Source organism: Notothenia rossii (genome assembly GCF_949606895.1).
Source record: "Notothenia rossii genome assembly, chromosome: 1".
Classification (NCBI taxonomy): domain Eukaryota; kingdom Metazoa; phylum Chordata; class Actinopteri; order Perciformes; family Nototheniidae; genus Notothenia; species Notothenia rossii.
In genome coordinates this window covers 27068799-27089546 of record NC_136912.1, presented here as the reverse complement: position 1 = coordinate 27089546, position 20748 = coordinate 27068799, and the positions used below count along the sequence as shown (strand labels likewise).

The window sequence follows — 20748 nt, the reverse complement described above, 5'->3', positions numbered from 1 at the left end:
TCTGTCTGTGGCACAGAGATTGAACCTTGTTCTCAAGCAATCAACCATAAACACATAGCAGTGACAATAATGTGGAGCACATTTGAAGAAGAATTAAAAACAAAACAGCTTTCATATCTAATTTCTCTCAAATTTGGCATGATGTAATGTTGCATGCAGTGTGTGTTTATGTGATAAGCTATGCCAGCCAGATAAGTGGCCAGCGGTCGGGTTTGTGTTTCTATATGGCCACAATTACTCTAAAAGATCAGCTGGATTGGTAAACCGCTCTAAATTATGTTGTTGTTTTGGTTTGGGCAGGTTTCAGCACCTTTTTTCTTTTCAGTGGCAGAATATTCTGTTGTTTATTTTCTTCCTCTTCTTTTTTCTCTCTCTGTGATGCGAGCTGTTACATATTACTCCTGAGGTGTGGTGCCTCTTCCCTCAAAGGCCTCCACTGTTTCCCCCAAACTGCTGCCAAGCTGGGCTATCTTTTCATTTGGTTACTTAAGTGTAATTGCTCCCCTTTGAAGCCTCAGAGAGGCAAATCATTTGCTTTGGCCCTGGGGCAGTAATGGTCACTGAGCCAGCGACCCCCTCCCGGTCCGAGAGCGTCGGAGAGACCGCGAGAGGCCAGCTCCCATACGGAGAAGAAATAATACGGCCAGGGCCGCTCAATTTCACCTCCCTTTTCATCCCATTCTTTGAAAACTTTTTATTAACAACAGCTTTCTCTCTCATACCGGGGCGCCAGGAGAGGGGAGGAGAGGAGGCAGAGAGGTGGGAAGGGAGGGAGGGGGGCTGGTGGTGGCATGAGAGATATCGGCAGCAGGGGAGGAGGGTGAGGGGTTCGCTGTCCCCCTGTAGATGTCTGCTGGATTCTCACACACTCACATGCACATATACACACACACACACATATACACACAATCACACACACACACACACACACACACACACACACACACACACACACACACACACACACACACACACACGCACACGCACACGCACACGCACATGCACACGCACACACACACACACACACACACACACACACACACACACACACACATACACACACACACACACACACACACACACACACACACACACACACACACACACACACACACACACACACACACACACACACAGATCCACGCACATACACACATCATCAATAGTGACAGGTCAAGGAGGCATTGAGAAAACAGCCTCCCGCCTCCTCTCTCCCCCACTGTTCACACTGCTAAACAGGGACTCATGTTTCATATGCCACAGGCCTCAGTGCTCTCACACACACACACACACACACACACACACACACACACACACACACACACACACACACACACACACACACACACACACACACACACACACACACACACACACACACACACACACACACACACACACACAAAGCTTGTCAGTGTGACTCTAAATGTGTTTGCAAATTTGAGTATGTAACTCTGCATTTATATTACCATAATGCTCCCATATACACATGCATCTGTATACCTGCCCACTGTATAGAACATTTGAGAAAGTATTAGACTATACGCCTGAATGCCTTCTTTCAACCTATGACAGGCCGCGGAAATATACAACAAAATAGCACACAAAGACCCCATTTAATGCTCAAAATTACTCCACCACTTACTGTAATTGTCACAATTCTGAGCACATTGACATTGTAATCTCATAATAAGGTAATGGGGGCTGAAACTGTGTACAGGAGTGCGATTAGAAGGGTGTAGCTCAGAAAAAAGGGGTTAAAATGTCGGGGGATAACATATCTTTGTCCACACAGAGAGGTTGCATATTCTAGTTATGTTTTTGGGTTGTTGTGATGAAACTAACCGGGCAAACCAAATACTGATGCTGCTTTTTCTTCCTTGTCACTACGGCATGCTGTACTGTATGAACATTGCTGTTTTTGTCAAAGGCAGGAAACATCCGGCTTTAAAAATAATACTGTATTCAGATGCCGTAGCGTTAGAGAGAATTAGTGAAATAAACGTTTTGGAATGAAGAAAATGATTGCTTCTAAATAGCGCGAGTTATCTTCAAGACTCTGTGGAGCCAAATTGATGTGGACAGGCATCCATAAAAAGCCAACCTGGTTATGAATACTGGTTTTTACTTGTATCATTTTGTCTTTGAGGTTTTTAGGAGAGAAGCATTCCCTGCAGTCAAGCCAGATGGTAACAATTCTTAGACATATTACGAGCTGCTCTGTGCCAAATAGCATACCTTAGGGCTATGTTTTCAGTGGGCTATAAAAGCCAATAATGTAATTTTTATCTATTTTATCAGATATCACCACAGCCCTGGCTACGTTTATATATGACAAAGTTTAAAACAGGATAAGAATTCTCTCTGTTTTGCTTTTCACTGTATAAGTGCAAGAATTTCAATATCTGACCCGCTGCGTGGCTTTGCTTGTTTGACTTGTTGGACTGAAAGGCGGCTTAAGCCAAAACGCAGAGGTTAGCCTCTGTGTTGTCAGGCATATGGTCCTGGGTTTATGTGAAAATACACTTTTCGTAGGTACGTGGTTGTCCACAAAATGACTTGTGCAGGCCAGCGCGGGGAGAAGAGGGGATCCTTTGTGGGAACACTTTAAAGGCCCGACCTTGACATCCCTTAACGTAACGATGACACAGTAGCAAAGTATCCCAGCGCTGCACCACACTCCCCAGTGGTCTGCCTTCAGCTTCATGACTCACCGCTGACCTTGCAACAACTTTCCAGCTCTCATCCAGACCCACTTAGGGAAATCTTGTGGGACAGTCACACATTTCAGCATTGCATATGAGATGGTATGTCTTTAAACACACCTGAAAACTAGGGCGAGCTTGAGCACAAACACACAAAACAACCGAGGCGAGGGATTGTATCCCAGCTGCAGGTATTTCTCCCCCATAATGTCTACACTACAGAATGTAAATGCCCCAGAGAAAAACCACAACAAGGTAGGACGGTCGAGGACATTAGCTCACGTTTTCCATTGTGAAGCTTGTTGTTTTCTTCTCGTCTGATCACATGCACAACTGGAGGCCTGCTGTGTGGAATTACTCGTGCTAATGGTGCTACACACTTTTGTTGCAGGAAATCGGACAGTCGCACTGTAACTGCTAAAACGGTGATTAAAAAACCTAAATTGCATCATGATGTTGGGCAATCTAGCAGTAAGAGGGGGGTAAAAGTGCTCAGAATGAAGTGAATGCGATTATCGACCGGTTATGGGATGTGTAAACTTCTCTCGCATGCAGGCATTGCTTCATCTGTTGGATTTCTATGGAAAAATAAGACTTTAAAATAATTTTTCCAAATCTAAAGCGACTAGTAAAGTCTAATTAAAGATTGCAATATAAACTCTGTAATTTGCTTGTCTGTGGGGGCATTAAGTGTCCTTCTGGCTTGGTTTAATGGGATACAAACTGCAGTTAATGAGACAAATAGTTAGCTGTATGCCTGGCTGACTGTTGGCTATGGACGCTGTGAAGACGAAACAACTCAATTGGAGATTTCTTTGTACTCTGTAGGTGAGAACAACTGGGAGAATGAGTGTGTTTTAGATTATTTGTTTAATGATGATTAAAGGTGGAGTATGAATACCTAAGTCATGATGAAGAAGGGATGATTTGAGAAAAGAGCCAATGTTGCATTACTTAGGTGCCACTGAGAACAGGGAAAAACAGTTTGTGATCAAATAGCTGCACGCAGCAGCTTTTAATCATATCTGACCTTTTTTAAAACGTGGTCTTGATTTAACATCAGAGGGAGAAAAGTACAGTGTACGTTATTCTGAGGTTTTATCTCCTTATAGTCATATCCCCTTTTGCTTGTGGTGCTTGTTAAAAGCCATTGTCGATAACAAACACAATTTTCCCGAGTTAAAATGAGTACGACAGGGGAGCCGTATTTAGTAGTTTGCACAAAACTGTCTTTGTCTCTCATCTCCAGCGAGCAGCTACAAAGCCGCGCTTCCCCGACGACTGAAGTCTGAGTTAACTAAACATTTTTTTCTCTTTATCCCCTTTTCTCTCTGTGAATTTGTGGTCGTGTGCAATCCTTTAACGAGCTCCATCTTTGACCTGGTTGTATGTTTCCAGAGATGTCATGTCTTGTAAGTCAAGGAAAGACTTTAATGTCCACATGATTTAACATTAAAGGGAGGGATTCCGAAAACGGGGCTCTGTGCCAGAGAGGTAATAATATCCCCGTAAATGAGAAATTGTAAATGCTAAATACATCCTACAGATCCTGGGAGTAAACTTGGGCATAGCTGTGCATTGGAATACGAAAGCTGAGATTGACCGCATCAACAAGCCTTCTTTTTCTGAGTTTCTTTCTGTTGAATTTAAACTTTTATACATGCATGCAGACATAAATGTTATTGTAGGGATTTAACCAACTCCTCCCAACATTAAAGTAGAGAGGCTGCTTTTTCTTTACATGATACACAAATCAAGATTGATCATTTTCCTTATGCAGCTCAGCTATTTTTTTTTACTGTAAATTTGTTCTGCTTGTCGTCTGTTGACATAACACATGACTTATGTCTTTATTCTTAACTTCAGATCATAAGGATGAAAAGAAAGAGAAGAGAATGAAAAAACCCAGAAGGACTTTGGCTTGTGACTCTAAGTGACATGCTTTCCACGGCATTGTTTGAGGTTTTTGCAGACCAGTAATCACATTTGAGAAGGTTTGGAAACCTATCGTCATGGTGCGCTCTCCAAGACAGAATGATGTTCGTTAAAAAGAAAGAAAAATACATTCACCATGCTGTTCTGAACTATGACTTTTTCAAAAAGAAATATGCCCCACAAAAAGCAATTTCCATGCACCATGAAAAAGGTTTCTATTACAAATACAGTTGTTATGTCCTTAAATCTGTTTGTTTTGTCATATTGCTCCAGGGTTGTTTCTTTTCAAGGAAACGTTGCTTCAATTAAGAGTGATGGAACCCATGTGTCCCTTATCAGGGGCCAACATCTTCTACTGTTGGCCTTTTTGAAATGACACTGGCTCCATGAGATAATTGAGCTTTAAAGGGTGATTCTCCCGGGGTGCCGCTGCTTGGGCCTGTCGGCGTGGATCAGCTGACGCCCGGCGTGTCTATAGAGTTGTTATAAGTGATTATAAGTGGTTGTGCATGTAGTCGTAGCCGCGAGGATGATAGTGAAGTGATCCCAGGAACCAACTCTGTTTTGTTTGAGGCCCCTGGCACACAGACAGACATGAAGCCATCCTGCGTGTGACTGAATCTGATCACATTATATGGATAATCTTTTAAGTTTTATGCTTTTTGCAAAATGGATGATTGGGAAAAGGATTATTTTATTTTTAACAAAATGTGGCCACAGAATTTTAAATGTGTACATGTACGCATGTGTCTTTATTTGCAGGACTTTACAAAGATGACACACACGCACACACGCACACACACACACACACACACACACACACACACACACACACACACACACACACACACACACACACACACACACACACACACACACACACACACACACGTGCTCTTCAAAAGTATCCTCTCCGCTGAAATCCCACAATGGATCAGTGTTTACTGTTATGCTCTGTTTGCGTCACGTCAGAAAAACAACAATTTGCAGCCCGTTCGTGAACAAAAGCCCTCATAATAAAAGCTTGTGAAAGGGAGCACTTTTGTTTTTAAAAGATAAAAGTTTATCCTCCTCGAGGTTAGGTTTGCTCTGAGGCAGAATGGAAAATTGATTCCCTGCAATCATCTCCCGTCGTCTTTTGTCTACTCTCCGCACCACATTGGCCCACACTCCAATCATCCCTGAGCTCTGACTGCTCCTTTGAACAGATGCACTTGTTTTTACCCGTTTTGATTTTGTTTATTTCTTTATACGTTGTGTTTATGTTTTTGCAAATGCATTCCTGTGACTTAAAAGCAAGAAAATTAGGAACTCAATCACTGCATTGCACCGAATGACCGGCACATACTTTGACTTTTTTTCAAAGTAATTTCAGCTAACTATGGGGATCTCCTAAAGCGCTCTCTTTACAGCACTGTACGTAGAATAAGTATGTACACCGGCAGGAGTGAGGAGCTGCCGGGGCTCAGAATAACTGCGTGAGCCGTCAACAGGAAGGGCTTCATGACTGCAGGCCAAGAGCTTTAATTGGCTGTCTGTAGGAATTTCTGCTGTGGCAAACTAATTGACCCACAAGTCCCTGGTGCTTTATCAACACGGGGAAATGCCACTGGGCCGATAACCAGCCAGCCTTGTAAACCAATCTATAACCAATGGCCAATTTGAAACACGTGTTATTGCCTATTTTACGAGAGGTCCCCTCTCCTACCTGACCAACATGTTTGAGGGTAATAACAAGGACTTTTTCAGGTTTAGACAGCAACTCGTGTGATTTACAGTTTGAAAATTAAAGCAACAGTTTTGTTTTTTAATGTGTCTCAAAGATATACCTTGAAAATAATTTGTGGCATTCACTTTTTACTTTAAAGGGAATGCTGAAAGTTGAATGACATTAACAAAACTCGTCTTATGTGGAATAAAGATAGAACACAATAAGTTCACAGACACTTTAAATAACCTCTGCGTCCGCCGATCCATGTTGCCTTTGCGTCAGTAGCGACACATTAGCCCTGCACATGCTGTTAACATGACGTGATGAAAAGCCACAACTGAAGAGACCGGTGCGCTCTCACAGACCTGGTATTCACTTACCCAATTGATTCAAAAAATTATGCCATAAAATCTCTGAGTGACTGTGACAGGTCTTGATCAAAACCAGCTGCCAATTAACTTAATGACTGAATCTATCACATTCAATTACAGCGAGACTCTGTGCTGTCAATCCAGCCCCCGGCCCGCTCATTAAACAAAAACACAGACGGGGAACGATCACTTTAGGAGGCATGTCTCTGTCTCTGTGATCCTTATCTGACGGGCCCTGCGTCGTATTTGAAGCGGTCGGCCCTGACAGGTCCCACGGATAAACTGCTGTATGAAAGGGGTCACCCCGACCTCTGGAATCCATCGTCAGCTTTCTGTCTTGCACAACTGACAAATGGTTTCAAACAGTGCTCGGGAAGCTACAAAGAGGCATTCCCTGACGTCTGTAGAGAGCAAGGGAAAAGTAGAGAGAAACAGAGAGAAGGAGAAAAAGCGAGATAGAAGAAAGAGATTTAAGTGAGATAAATGAACCAAAACAAAACAAAGAATGAGCACCACTTTCCCTCAATTGCCTCCTTACTTTGGCAAAGGGCCTACTGTAATCCCCCAGAGGAGCGGCTATCTGGAAGGGGTTTGCTCCATGGTCAGTGTCTTTAACCCCAGATGATAACACTTAGCCCGGCCATAAAGCATAGGCCCCTTTAACTGATCCATTAGCGTCCGATCCCTGAGAGTGGAACCGCTGGTGTCCACTGAAACTTACCAGGAAGCCTTGAGGGAAAACAGCATGGCAGACACTGAGATCAAAGACACCCCCCCCGCCCCCACCTCCTCACCATCCAGCGTTCTGCCTCTCTATCTCTTTCTGTTCCTCTGATATCTAAGAGTACGCCTACACTTTAAGTTTGGAAGTTTCTCTTTTTCTCTCTGCTTTTTCCCTCCATACAAAGTCCATATTTTCAATCAATATTTAAATTGGCAAACAGTGATTGAATACATACCTACAGGGGATAGATAGAAAACACAACTAGGGTTGGCGGTTGTATGTCAAATTGGTGTTGTACTTCCACTCAATGACAACAAATGAAAACTACTAATTCAACTGTCAAAAATATACAAATTAGGACAACTAATGTTGAAACTAGACTGTGGGTGATTTGAAGACTTAAAGACAGTTCAATAGTCTGTGGTTTTGTGGTTTGTCGTGTGAGCTACTCGTGAATGTGACTTTAAGATGCCATTTCCTGCTCTATCTTGCTGATACTGCGCCTCCTCTTTGTCTAACCCTCTATTTAACTCTATCTCTGTTTTCTCCTTGAACTTCCCCCTCAGCAGCCATCCCTCCCTTTCTCCTATCAGCATCCTATTTACCTCATTTTCTCTCTCTCTTCCTCCTCTTTCTTTATCATCAAAACCTCTTCCTCTCCCTCCCTCTGTCTACTCCCGACATCCCCATGTGCTCCGTCTCCCTCCTCCCAGTCTTTACTACCATCATCCCATGCCTTCCTCCCCTGATGTTTTCAATTTGGCGGCACTATGAACCAGTTCAGATTGTAACGCTATCAATTAGTCAGCGACTCCAGCACATTTATTCAATGGGGCCGGTAGTGAGCTTTGGTGATTTACAGGCTGCGAGGGAGATGTAAGGGAGGGATGTGCAGACATGGGGCTGATATGGGTTTTTGAGGTCTGTGGGAACAGAGCCTGTGTACCGTGTACCTCAAGGATTTGGTCCTGCGGTTTAAGGTCCCTGTAGTAATGTGGTGAAACCTCCATAAGATGAAAACGTTTGCAGAGGAAGAGAAGAAATGCAAAGGAAAGAGAAAATGTTAGACATTTTCTGAAAGGCTAAAAGCCGCTTTTCATGTGTATTAAATTTCAACCACATCTTTTTTTGTGCAGGAGCCACATTCTTGTGATATGCTATGGAAATGCTTCAAGATAAAAAACAGAAGGTATACATAGTGTATGTTGATTTTGGCTTTGAATTTCAAAGAAGAAATGTGACTTAAATTACCACGAAAACTGCTGAGAATTATATAACTTGTCTGTTTGGTAATTTTTTCCCAAAAGGACCAAATGGAGATAATGTGATGTAAAATGGAGATATGATGATTTGAGGTTGTAGCTCACCGTTTTTGCACCGACAATTGTTAAGGCGGATATCCATTATTGAAGAGGAGAAGTTAAATGACAAATGTACTTATTAAAATCACAACCTGATCTTTTCCTGAACATAACCAAGTAGCATTGTTTTGATGCTAATGTCTACCTTACGTTCGGCAAACTAAAACATAGTTAACTGGTTAACTTTGGAAATATTCATCACAGTTTTTGTCATTGTCCCCATGATGCGGTAAATACAATCTTATCATAACTGATGGCGAAATCTATGAAAATAATATCAAAGTTGCATTAAACACGATTCATCCTTAGAGGTCACCTATCCTGCTATTTTTTAGGCAATAGCATAGGTCTCAGATATATAAACATATATAAAAAACATGTCTATGAAGTGTTTTGCTCAAAATACCAAACAGATCACCCATTCTAGCCATGCCTCATATCCCTCTATTTCACTTCCTGTGACAAAAGTAACCGTTCCAGCTATGTTAATAAAGTGCTGATTCGGGGTATAAAGGTTTTTTAAAAAACAAAAAGAGGGAGCGGAGCTTATGCCTGCTCATGCGGGACCCCGGCAGATACTTTCTAAACGTTGCAGTGATGAAACGCCATATCATGTTCAAAACCACATCAAGGATTATTGATGAAACAGTATGGAGCTAAAATGTTTTTCTCTGGTTTACCACAAGGTGAGTTCCTTTTTATAACCTGCTTCTTTACACATACTCTCTCCAGTACAGGTTAGCTCTGAGTGTTAGCGATGCTTGCTAATGTAAACAAAGACCATATTACTTCCAAAACACGTCGGGCATTGTTTCTGTGGCCGTGGGTCCAAATCTGAATCAGCTCTGTTGTATCCCCGTTTGTATATGGCGTTATATTTGTGCCTCTATCCTGAGCACGCAATGAAACATGTTGAGCATAGAAAATACGATTGAGCGCGCACTTGAAAATGTTTGAGCACAGAGAAATATATTTTCTCTCATAAAACTCCTGCTCCGTGCGCAAGCAGACCGCTGCACGCGCTCTCCCTCGCTCGCTCGACCTCTCCAGCCTGTGCACGCTCAGCTTTGCCTGCGCTCGCTCAAGTTGTCACAGCGTTACAAATATGCCACAAAACCAACCAATCGGAGAACTCGAGAAGGTCAATTCTGATTGGTTGGTCCAGTCCAGCACCATGTAGAGAGAAGAGTTGCGACAGCGGAAGTCCAAAATGCTTGATCGTCATGTGGTTCAGAGAAACTCAGAAAGTTCCCGGAAGTTCGTGGCGGGCCATTTGAATCACGATTTGAATGCATGAATAACAGGATAGAAATGCAATTTTTGATAATTAGTGGTCAATAAAGGTTTTGATTTGCAATATGTATACAACATATCGATATGTGTATGTAGTTACATCAATGTGTTTGTTTGTTTTTTAAGTAAAATGTGCTAATATTTGAGGATTAAGACAAAATAAGAAGTACTTTATTGATACCAATTGTGGAAATGTTTACGCTGCAGCAGCAAAAGACAAGGCATTGTACATTAGACAGTTAAAAGACTAGAATTAAACAATCGAAAATGTAAACATCTTAAATAGAAATAACATAGCATTAGAAAAAGTAGAAAACATACATAGATAGTGTGAACAGCTATCTCACCTGTTAACATATACATGTTAGGCTAATGTTGCCTTGGTTACAGAGCCTGTTACTGTTGTTTATTGCTTTGAATTCTTTAAAACAAATATTATCTTCTTAAACCTGTATGGTAGTCAGGAGCCTCACATCCTAATGTTTATTGATATATTTAGAGGGAGGGAAAGAAGGTTTCAAAATTCTGATTAGATACATTTCTACCATTTCTTTAATTCATGGTGGTTTCAGTAATCCCATGGTAATTGAGGACATAAGTAATCTAAAGTAATAATGTAATCTTTATGACTTTCAGAAAGGACAGGAGACTGACAGGTGCCTATCAATGATTGTCAACTGACAGCACAATGAGTCAAAGGACTAGCAGCAGCAGCAACAGCATTATGATGTTAAATGTGTTGTTTTAGGAACATCCATTGTAAATAAATGGAATTCAATAAACATTGAATAGCATATCATGCAGTTTGTCTGTGCCTTTTCCTCCGTGTTGTCCTGGCATATAGTCTCCCCCATGATTTGCTGTGCTGCCGGGGGATGCTCCAAGCGCTCAGAGAAAGGAGTACACATGTAAAGTTTCCCCACTGACACAGAGAGGAGGAAAGAATGGCTGGCTCAAGTCAGCAGGAGCAATTTAACCATCACAAAAGACAACAACAGCAACAACATATGTGAGGTAATCATATTTTTCACAAAACGAAGACCACATCATTGGGAAGCTTAATGTCTGTTTAATCAAAAATAAAGAACAGGGAGAGGCTTTCAAAACTCTGGGAGTTGAGACTCAGGTGCAGGGTGAGGGTCTCATTGCAGGTCTTCAGGCTCCATTGAATCCCCCTGGGGTTCTTGTGCTGAGAGAGGGAGACAAAGACAGGAGAAAGATAGAGTTAGGTTAGATACATCTAACAACCTATAGGATGGGAAATGGCTGGCCTATTTGAAACTTACCTTGTGTTTTCACTCTCACTTAAGTCCCTATCCCTTTGCCATCAATCCAAAATCAGCTGAGCTGCAACATAATACAGACAGGTAATAATCAACAGAATCACAAGGACATAATATGGCTCTGCTAAAAACACTCACCCATAAGTTATGTTTTTGTTTACTGTTTGGAAGTCTCAAATATGCACTCTAAATCCATATCAATAGCAATGTATCACACAAATAGCTCTCTTCCTTATTATTTTGTAACGTTCGTTAACTATATTATACTAGCTTGAACTCCAAAATGGATATCCTTATTGCACCACCTCCACCCACTACAATCACACGCCCCAATGTTATATATTTAACTAATATGTAACTCCCTCCACCCCGGATAAAAGCACGTTAAGAAGCCCCTTTTCTCTAATTCCACAACGTTGGAAGAAATAACATTAAGAGAACGGATTAATAGGCTTTTCATGGTTAACGTGTGTTGCTAACTTTATCCGGTATCCTAGCCTCATCTGTCCGGTTGAAAAAATTGAAAAAACGCAAGCTCTATGCCCATTGTAGAACAGGAAACAGAAGTTGGTCCAGGTTCTGGTCAACCCAAAATTGTGATAGAGAGAGAAACATGTGTTGTCATTCTGCCACCTCTAATGCTTACAGCAAGTAATCAATACCTCAGAAGGGTTCATGTACATGTAGGCTACGGTTTGTTAGCTGTTTGCTTAAACTACCCCTATAGCTATGTTGCCGGCTACCGAACTCAGGCATTGCAAACAATAACGTGATATCAGAAAACTAGAAATGTATAACTCACCTGGCACTGTGGCATGCTATTCTCTTAATTCGAGTCTGTCATGTCCTGTAAATGTCAACGATGGATGTGTAATAAGAACGTCAACAGCCTGATGGCAACTGAAAATCCCTCTCTCATCTCAGATAGAAGATATGATTGGAGACTCCCAGCCAATCAGAACTGACCTTCTCTAGTTCTCCGATTGGTTGGTTTTGTGGCACATTTGTAACGCTGTGACAACTTGAGCGAGCGCAGGCAAAGCTGAGCGCGCACAGGCTGGAGAGGTCGAGCGAGCGGGAGAGAGAGAGAGCGTGTGCAGCGGTCTGCTTGCGCCCGGAGCAGGAGTTTTATGAGAAAAAAATATATTTCTCTGTGCTCAAAAACGTTCAAGTGCGCGCTCAATCACATTTTCTATGCTCAACATGTTTCATTGCATGCTCAGGATCGAGGCACAAATATAACGCCATATTTGTAGAGATTTCCGCACAGAGGAAAAGAGAGAGGGTTTTATTTTTCTGACACTTTGTGAGTTCCCTGACACACCGGGGACACATATTTATGTATAAAAGACATCAAAAAGTGCATTTTGCATGATAGGTCCCCTTTAAATTGTTTCATCTTTTTAAACTTTCTTACAAAGGCCTTGTCAAAACGCAGTCAGTATCAGTATGTGGTATGTATTCAGGACAGTAGTGTGTGTGTGTGTGTGTGTGTGTGTGTGTGTGTGTGTGTGTGTGTGTGTGTGTGTGCGCGCGCGCGCGTGTGTGTGTGTGTGTGTGTGTGTGTGTGTGTGTGTGTGTGTGTGTGTGTGTACGTGTGTGAAATCGAGCAGGGGACCAGCCTGTTATTGGAGAACCAGAGATGGGTTTGTTGGCTTGTCGGCACACACAGCCAATGGCCTGTCGCCTGTCACCGAGCCCCCGCCGTGCCTCTCAGTGTCTTCCTCTTAATTACCCATCATTCCTCTCGCGGTAAGGCCCCTCACAAATTACAGTGCATTGTCCCCCGCCGATCGGCCTGTCATCACCGGGCTCCATGTTTCAGAGCACGGCTCATTGTGAACGGAGAGCAGAGCTGGGGGGGTGCAATGGGAGGGACACATGCACGCATGCATGCACACACACACTTCCCTTAATGTGTATCTGCATGCACACACAGCGATTACATTGAATAGACATGCCCACAGCAAAACCATTAATGTGCCCACCTTTATATACACACACACACACACACACACACACACACACACACACACACACACACACACACACACACACACACACACAACACAGGCCCATTAGCTCTGGTGCCAGCTGACTCTGTGACCCAGACGGTTTTCTGCCATGTCAGCAGGGCCCAATGACAGTGCTATGGTAGTAATACCCCCACACACACAAGAACACAAGTGCTGGACCGAATGTCACTTTGGAGAATTAGACATCTTCTTCTGCTCATCTCCCCCCGGAGAAAGTGACCTCTGCACCAAACCTGTTCTGTGTTTGCAGCAACACACTTCTCAACAGGATAAAACGTGTATGCATGCAGGTGTAATATTTCAGATGACAACAAAACGGATTCAGCAAGACTCCCCCAGTCTAATTTTTATGTTAAAGGTATAAAGCTGGATATTTTTCTTTCTGTCAAAAATTTCTAATCCAACATATTTCCCAGCCTCTGCAGCTTGCAGATCTTAGCGCAATTAGGAGATGTAAATTGTTAACAGCAGGTCAGAAATATACTTTATTTTTTTCCCCTTAAACAGCTGGTCATTGTATTTACTTAAGGAGGAGAAATCTCTGACGGGGTCTCATTTTAGATGCAGATTAATTCATATTCAGTGGACAAGGACAATGAATATGAGATTGAATAAAAAATATATTCAAGTGTGTGTGTTAATGGTAATAAAGGAACAATAATGGAGCTAAAGCTAAACATACAATATGTTTTTGTTAGGTTGTGCTGTTAGTTATAAATAATTTCCACTTGAATTCTCAAAAGTTATAACCTATATAAAGATATGATCAAAAATAGAGATTTCAGCCTTTTACTGTAAATGATTTTATGTTATCAGTCACTCTAGGAGATCACTTGTTCCTCCTCAACATTTGGTTGTATTAAGAGTTGATTAAGTTATCGTAACTTTATCAAAATCATAAAGAGGTTTCAGGAACTTGAGCTAATAGTGCAACACAGGACGGAGAGGCCATAATATACAAGACATATAAAACAGACAAGTCATTTTTCATCGATAAATGACATTTCTGTCAGAATTGCTCGCTCCTCCTGCTCACCTTGCCAGGTTACAGACGCAGTGAACTCGTCCTTTAACTTGTTTCTCCCTCGTTCAGACTCACTGCAGCTCTGTTTATCTCACAGGAGGAACTTTAGCTGCCTGCGTCTGCCAAGTTGTTGCATCAGCCGAACGTTAAGGACCTATTGAAAAACAAACACATAGTAAACTTTAATTGTAGGCATTTGCCTTGGGTATGAGGACTCACAATTTTACTGGTTCTCTCTCTCATTCCCCAAAATGCAGGCAAAACACTAATTAATAATCACTAGCATATGCTGGGTGAAGAGTGGGCATCTTTTACTGTGGCATTAGGTGCAAATGAGATAAAAAGTGCAGTAATGGTCTTCAATCCAACATGTTTACTTTAAAAAGCACCTCTGACAGCTTGCTTCTAACATTTCAGTAAACATACACATAAATATAAGAAGAGAAAACCAATAGGAAGATAAACAAGAAAACAAAGCTCTATAGGTAACAGTATTTTTGATTAACCCTTAGGCTCTGCTGTTGTACAACATGCGCTGGAGATTTTTTCCTACAGTGCTGCTAATATGACAAAAAAAGGGCCATATGTATGAAGAATTTAGCACCCTGCAGCTCCCAAACAAATACCTCTTAATTATAAGCAATTGGCCCTCCTTCCCCACAGACCGCTGCCTGAGACACATGAAAGCGTTGGTAATTGTATGAGTTGCTGCGTTTATGTGTAGGGGGGGGACCCAATGTGACGCGGCTGTAAAAAATAAAAATGGAAGGCTCTCATTGAATACAATCACTTCCTTCCTCTCTCTCGCTGAATTGCCCAAGCTGGGAAAAATGTCCATTTGGCACTGATTAGGGAAGACGCAAATTTGAAGGAGGGGGCTTAGAGACCACAGGGGTTACACACATGTATCCGAAGCCACGACACTTCGGGCCCCTCTAATTTAGATGTCTAAAAATTTGCTGTATGTGCTGCCTCATGCCAGTAAGTCTCAGCCTCACTGTAAATAAATGGCACAGTGCAGTCTGCAGTCACCCCCATTTGTAAGTCATTAAAATATTTTCTCTGTGACATATTAATTAGAGTGCTGCGTTCATATCTTCTCGCCTGCGCACAAAGAGTGCTGAGGTTCTGCATGTTTGATTGCAAATGTGCAATTTTGTGTGTGTTTGTGTACGTCTTCATTCATGCTACAATATGTGCTGAACAAGGACAAGATAGCTGAACACATATTTCAACCATCTGTAACTCATCAACTCATCATTTAAAGACACAGATGTCTTACAATAACTAACATTGGAAGTGTACTTCCTAACTAAATCAAACAGGGCAGTAGCACTGAGGAACAAACACTGAGGTCATGATACAATCCCAACAGGCAACAATGGCCAGAATAAAAAAATATGTCATTATGTAAATATTTATTAAATGTTGTTGTTAGAAAGTACTTTATTTGAGTTTTTATTCCCCAAGTTGGTCTAAATGTTGTTTCACAGGGTTTTCTACTAGGAATGAAATTGCCACACTGTATTCATTTATGTCTCCCTTGGGGGGAGTGAAACAAGCTGCAAACCTGATGAATGTAATGTTGCATTTACACTGCAATATACGGCATGGCACTACTCAACTGGACTTGCTCTTTCCTTTGTTTTACATTAGCAAAGGTTGTGTATAGTACTCAACACTCGTTATTTTTATTTGGTAAGGTCAATTGAGCTAAGCTGACAGAAAGTGGAAATGAAATATACAGACCTCTGATTGGACAGAGAGACGACACAAGCACAATTAATTGCCAAATTCATAAATAGACACTTTGGGTCTCAAAACAATCTATATTATTATAACATTTTAATTCAAAATGTAATATTGAAAATCTGACAAAATAAAGCGAGGTCCTGGTACGAAAAAGTCAGTTGAGTCAAGAAGAGCCGTTTCACAACAACAACATCCTCAGTGGAAAGAAGGTATACAAATTGACTCTCCTTTTAGCTCTGCTTTGTTCTCCACCCACCACTGAGAGAATATAAATAAATATGTATGTCAGCTGCTGAATGCTACACTAAGTTCACCAGGTTATCTGCAAATGTATTTTCCTTTTTTTCGGGGCAACTTTTTCTGCAGAAAAGTAACATGTTGGACATTAAAGGGTAACACAGTCTGCACAGTAATTAGTAGAGCGAAAGCAGATCTATATCATCTTAAAACTAATTGAAATTAAATTAGTAAATCTCTGAATCTCTTCCTGTACTTATACAAACACAGCATTGATTTCATTTTATCGTATCTTCATGCAGATTATCTTCATATCTCTTGGCCCACTGGGAGAATTATGGCTCTAATAATTTTCATCTGAGGCCCCTGTAGCATTAGTAAAATGTTTACTACAAGATCGAAGAGACGTCTTTTGGTGAAGCTATGCGTTTGTTACGGAGCCATTGACTCAATTCTGTGTGTATAAATATATCCATTTCATTACGGAGGCCAGTCAAATATTTGTTTCGGCGGTTTTCCCCCCATATAATGTAAATTGCTACAAGCTGTTACACTTGGAAAATGTTTCCTCATAATGCTTTTCTGACTTCACATAAATCACAACTAAATGTTGCATTCAAATTACTACAGACAGCCAATTTATTCTTGGCTTCCCGCGTCTCCCCCTCGAGAGTGGCTTGTGGCAAGAGGGTCGCTTCGGTTTTTAATAGCGACTGTCATCATTTGTTGACAGTTGTTCATCATAGTTTCCAAATGTATTGTGCTTTCTTGAGAGTATTTCTTTTTTTCTCTGCAGTTATGACCACTATCAAATTAAGTGAGGGGTGAAAACATAACAAGAATTAGGCCATATAACATGAGTACTTTTCTATTTTGAATTGCGAAGATAAGTGGGGATTCTTATAATACCAATCCCTGTGTGATGCTAAGAATGTTGCTCAAGAGATAGTCCCATAACAACCTATTTACAAGTGTTTCGTTTGGCTTTCATGCTACAACATGTAACAAGTTCCAGAGACCTGGAATAGCACCTCAAATGGAGAGTGACATTTGTATTCCCTTTATAAAGGAGGATAACTACAGAGGTGGAAGAAATACTCATCTTGCACTTGAGTAAAAGTATGAAGTACCAGAGTGTAGGAATACTCTGTTAGAAGTAAAATTCCTGCAATCAAAATGTTACTGAAGTAAGAGTACTAAAGTATAAGAATGAAATATACTTAAAGTATCAAAAGAGTACTCATGCAGATTGGCCCATTTCAGAATAATATATATTATACTTTGGCCCTCAAAAGAAGGTAGATTAAGAAGGCCCACAGCAACGACAACATGAGACACCCTTTCATTTACTGCAACGACATGTCGGGAAACCCCCTCAAGGGGCCCCCATGCATAGCGCGCCATCAAAAAAAAAAGGGGGGGGGGGGGTCATGAACCTTTTTCGGACCACTTATTTATTTTATATCTGACCTCCATGCTGCTACTCTAGTTCAAACTGCATCCACCAAAGAATATGATTTATCTCGAACCTCCCCAAAATAACCAAAATCTGACACGGTATGAGATGTCTTTTTTTAGCTGTTATGTCGTCATTTCCTGCGATCTTCTTCATGCAGTCAGTCAAAATGAATGAATGAAAGGGCGTTTATTTGACTATTTATAGGCAAATATGGGCGTTACGTGAAGCCCGCAAAAGCTGCGCCGCATTTGGAGTTGATTGTGATTTATAAAGAAAGCCGGCGTAGGATGTGCCGTACGCAAGTCCTGCGCCGGTACGGAGTCTTTTATGAATCAGAAAATGTCTGTGCGTATTTATTTGCTTTGTCCTAGTAAGCAACCTTCCCACGCCAATCCTACGCAAGGCTTTATAAATGAGGCCCCAGGCCTCATTTATAAATGGGGTGCACGCACAAAAGATGGCGTACGGCAGTTTCTACACACTGTTTGCGATTTAGAAAAAACTAACTTGACGGGAAAATGCTGGACTCTTCTCGCAAAATGTGCGGTCCTCCACGCAAACTCTGACCCATGCGCACTAAGCACAAAAACGGGAGAGACGAAAAACTGCGCCACCGTTGGCAGAAGGAAGAATGGAGAGAAATATGTGAAAATAATACCATAAATATAATGTTACCTCTCATGTATCATATAATAATTCATTTGCAAACAATGATTAAACCAATCTTCAAATAACGCCTGTTTGCGACTCCTCAGTGCACACACAAACATAACTTGGAGAATTAAATAAATACGGAAATGTTATTGATCACCCCTCAATTATGTTCTCTTGTTAAGAAATGTATTCTCAAATGATGCGGTAAACAGAAGGATATTACTTTAAACTGACGCTGTTTTGCATTTCTATAGGTTGTACAGGAGCATGGTAATACTATCATGTTTAATCATGTTTTATGCCGTTCGCCAATAGCCTACTTGATAAGTCGCTCTTAAAACACAGGAGGTATGAAAACTAAGAACACCATGTGGTAAATTGTACAGCTAATATAACACAACGCATTAGTTATCTTTCCTTTAACTGGTGGATTATGGATATATACTGTAGTTGCTGATCGACAGCTGGAACTCAAACCACCAAATACAAAAAAATAATTCAGATCCAGTCGTCATTGTAGAAGTTGTCGATACTTCTTAATACATGCATGTGTGTATGTACAAGGAATACACAATGCATAGGTGGTGGCTTTATTTATGACCACAGCATGTACAGTGAACATGTACGTTGCATGCCTACTAACAACTGAATGCCTATTAGTCGGGGGCCTAGGGGATTTTTTGGTTCAGATTCTCGCAAATTCGCCAAATTTGGTACAGATGTTGTCCACACCGTACTTAATCATTTTAAGATGGGTGCCAAGATTGGCGCCCCATGGTACTGCCATATTGCGCAATCCAATATGGCTGCCACCCGAAAAAAACGGAAAGTCATAGAATCATAAATAATACCACTTTTTAGGGGGTTTCTGGGTCGTAGAATCTGATTCTGGTGTTATTTTAATGATTTGAGGTCAAGATTACCCCTCAAGGTCAAGTTTACTCATCAAAGTTAGTACATAAAGGTAATATTGGGGTAAAATCCGGTATTTCTGGTGCGCCATGCCAGATGCTATCCCCAAAAAGTTATTTTTTTCCATTATAAGTTGTAGTTGTATATATATCAATGTTTCACAACTCAAAACAGTAGATTGTTTATTATAAACAACAAACTAATACAAGTCCAACTTCAACAACAGTAAACAACAGTAGGGGACAATGTAATCAAAATAGTTACTCCGTAAAACTTGCTAAAATCAAAAAGTTAGATCACAATGTTGTCTTTCACATTCTTTGTGTCTCCATCCCTTGCAAGGTGTGGAGTTACTGGCTGTCATCTTCATTATTAAGGCACCCACCTTCGCATTTGCAGAGGATTGTGCATCGGACACCGATACAGTGGCATTTGCACTTTCCCATGCATCCCTTGAGGCAGCCACAGCGCACAAGAAGGTCACATGCTGCTGATGCATCACTAAGAGTGGTCCACAGTGGTTGCCATGTGCCAGTGCCATCTTTGTGCCAGCCCCACTCACTGAAGTCAGGAATTTCCTGCTGGACCGAGGTTGCCTGATTCCAGTAGAAACTTGCCTGCAGTAGCGCTCGCTTGACATGCTGGAACAGTGCAGCTTGGGTAGGTGGGAGGTTTTCCAGGGATCTACTTCCAGTGGTGAAGAGGCAATGTCTGGCCTCATTGACACCAGCTGCACCACACCCCTTGCTGTACATGAGCACGACAAATCGTTCAATGTTCTGCATATGCACAGACTCAAGACTGAAGAGGTCAGGGGTGTTTGTGAGAGCAACTAGTGTGTTGGTGAGGTCTGGTATGCTTCTCCAGGCTGCCCAAGCTGTCTTCTTGCCACATCCAAGAAACTGGGAAGTTGTGTCACACCCTGTTAAGCTGTGGAAGAGGGGTAGTGCCAATGACTTTGATGGACCGAGATCAGAGTAGATGGTATGGACTGGTATGTCACGATATTTTCGACCAGTACCGAAACCCACCCAGAGCTCCGTTAGGCCAAGGGTCTCGAAAAACCGGATTGCCAAAATGACAACATCGCTGTCTACGGTGCGAACAAAGGCTGTTGTATGACCCTGCTCTGCTGCATGTGCCAGATGCAGGAGGATCCTGGTGTCTGCCTCAGAATGGTTGCACTTCTGTAGTTTTGTGACATCACAAGGCATGTTGGAGAGCACAGTCTCAAAGTGGGTAGTCAGAAGGAGCTTTCCACGCATGTCATTCTTTGAGATCTGTGTGCTGA

The 20748-nt window shown here is 41.6% G+C and overlaps 1 long non-coding RNA gene across 1 annotated transcript; it reads right to left on the bottom strand.

The window, feature by feature from the left end:
- Positions 1–11149: 11149 nt before the first annotated feature.
- On the bottom strand, positions 11150–12294 carry LOC307023059. Its single transcript, XR_013803582.1, has 3 exons — positions 12186–12294; positions 11387–11447; positions 11150–11289 (listed from the first exon to the last, which is right to left on the bottom strand). It is a non-coding gene; the product is annotated as an uncharacterized lncRNA (long non-coding RNA).
- Between the last annotated feature and the right edge of the window lie 8454 nt (positions 12295–20748).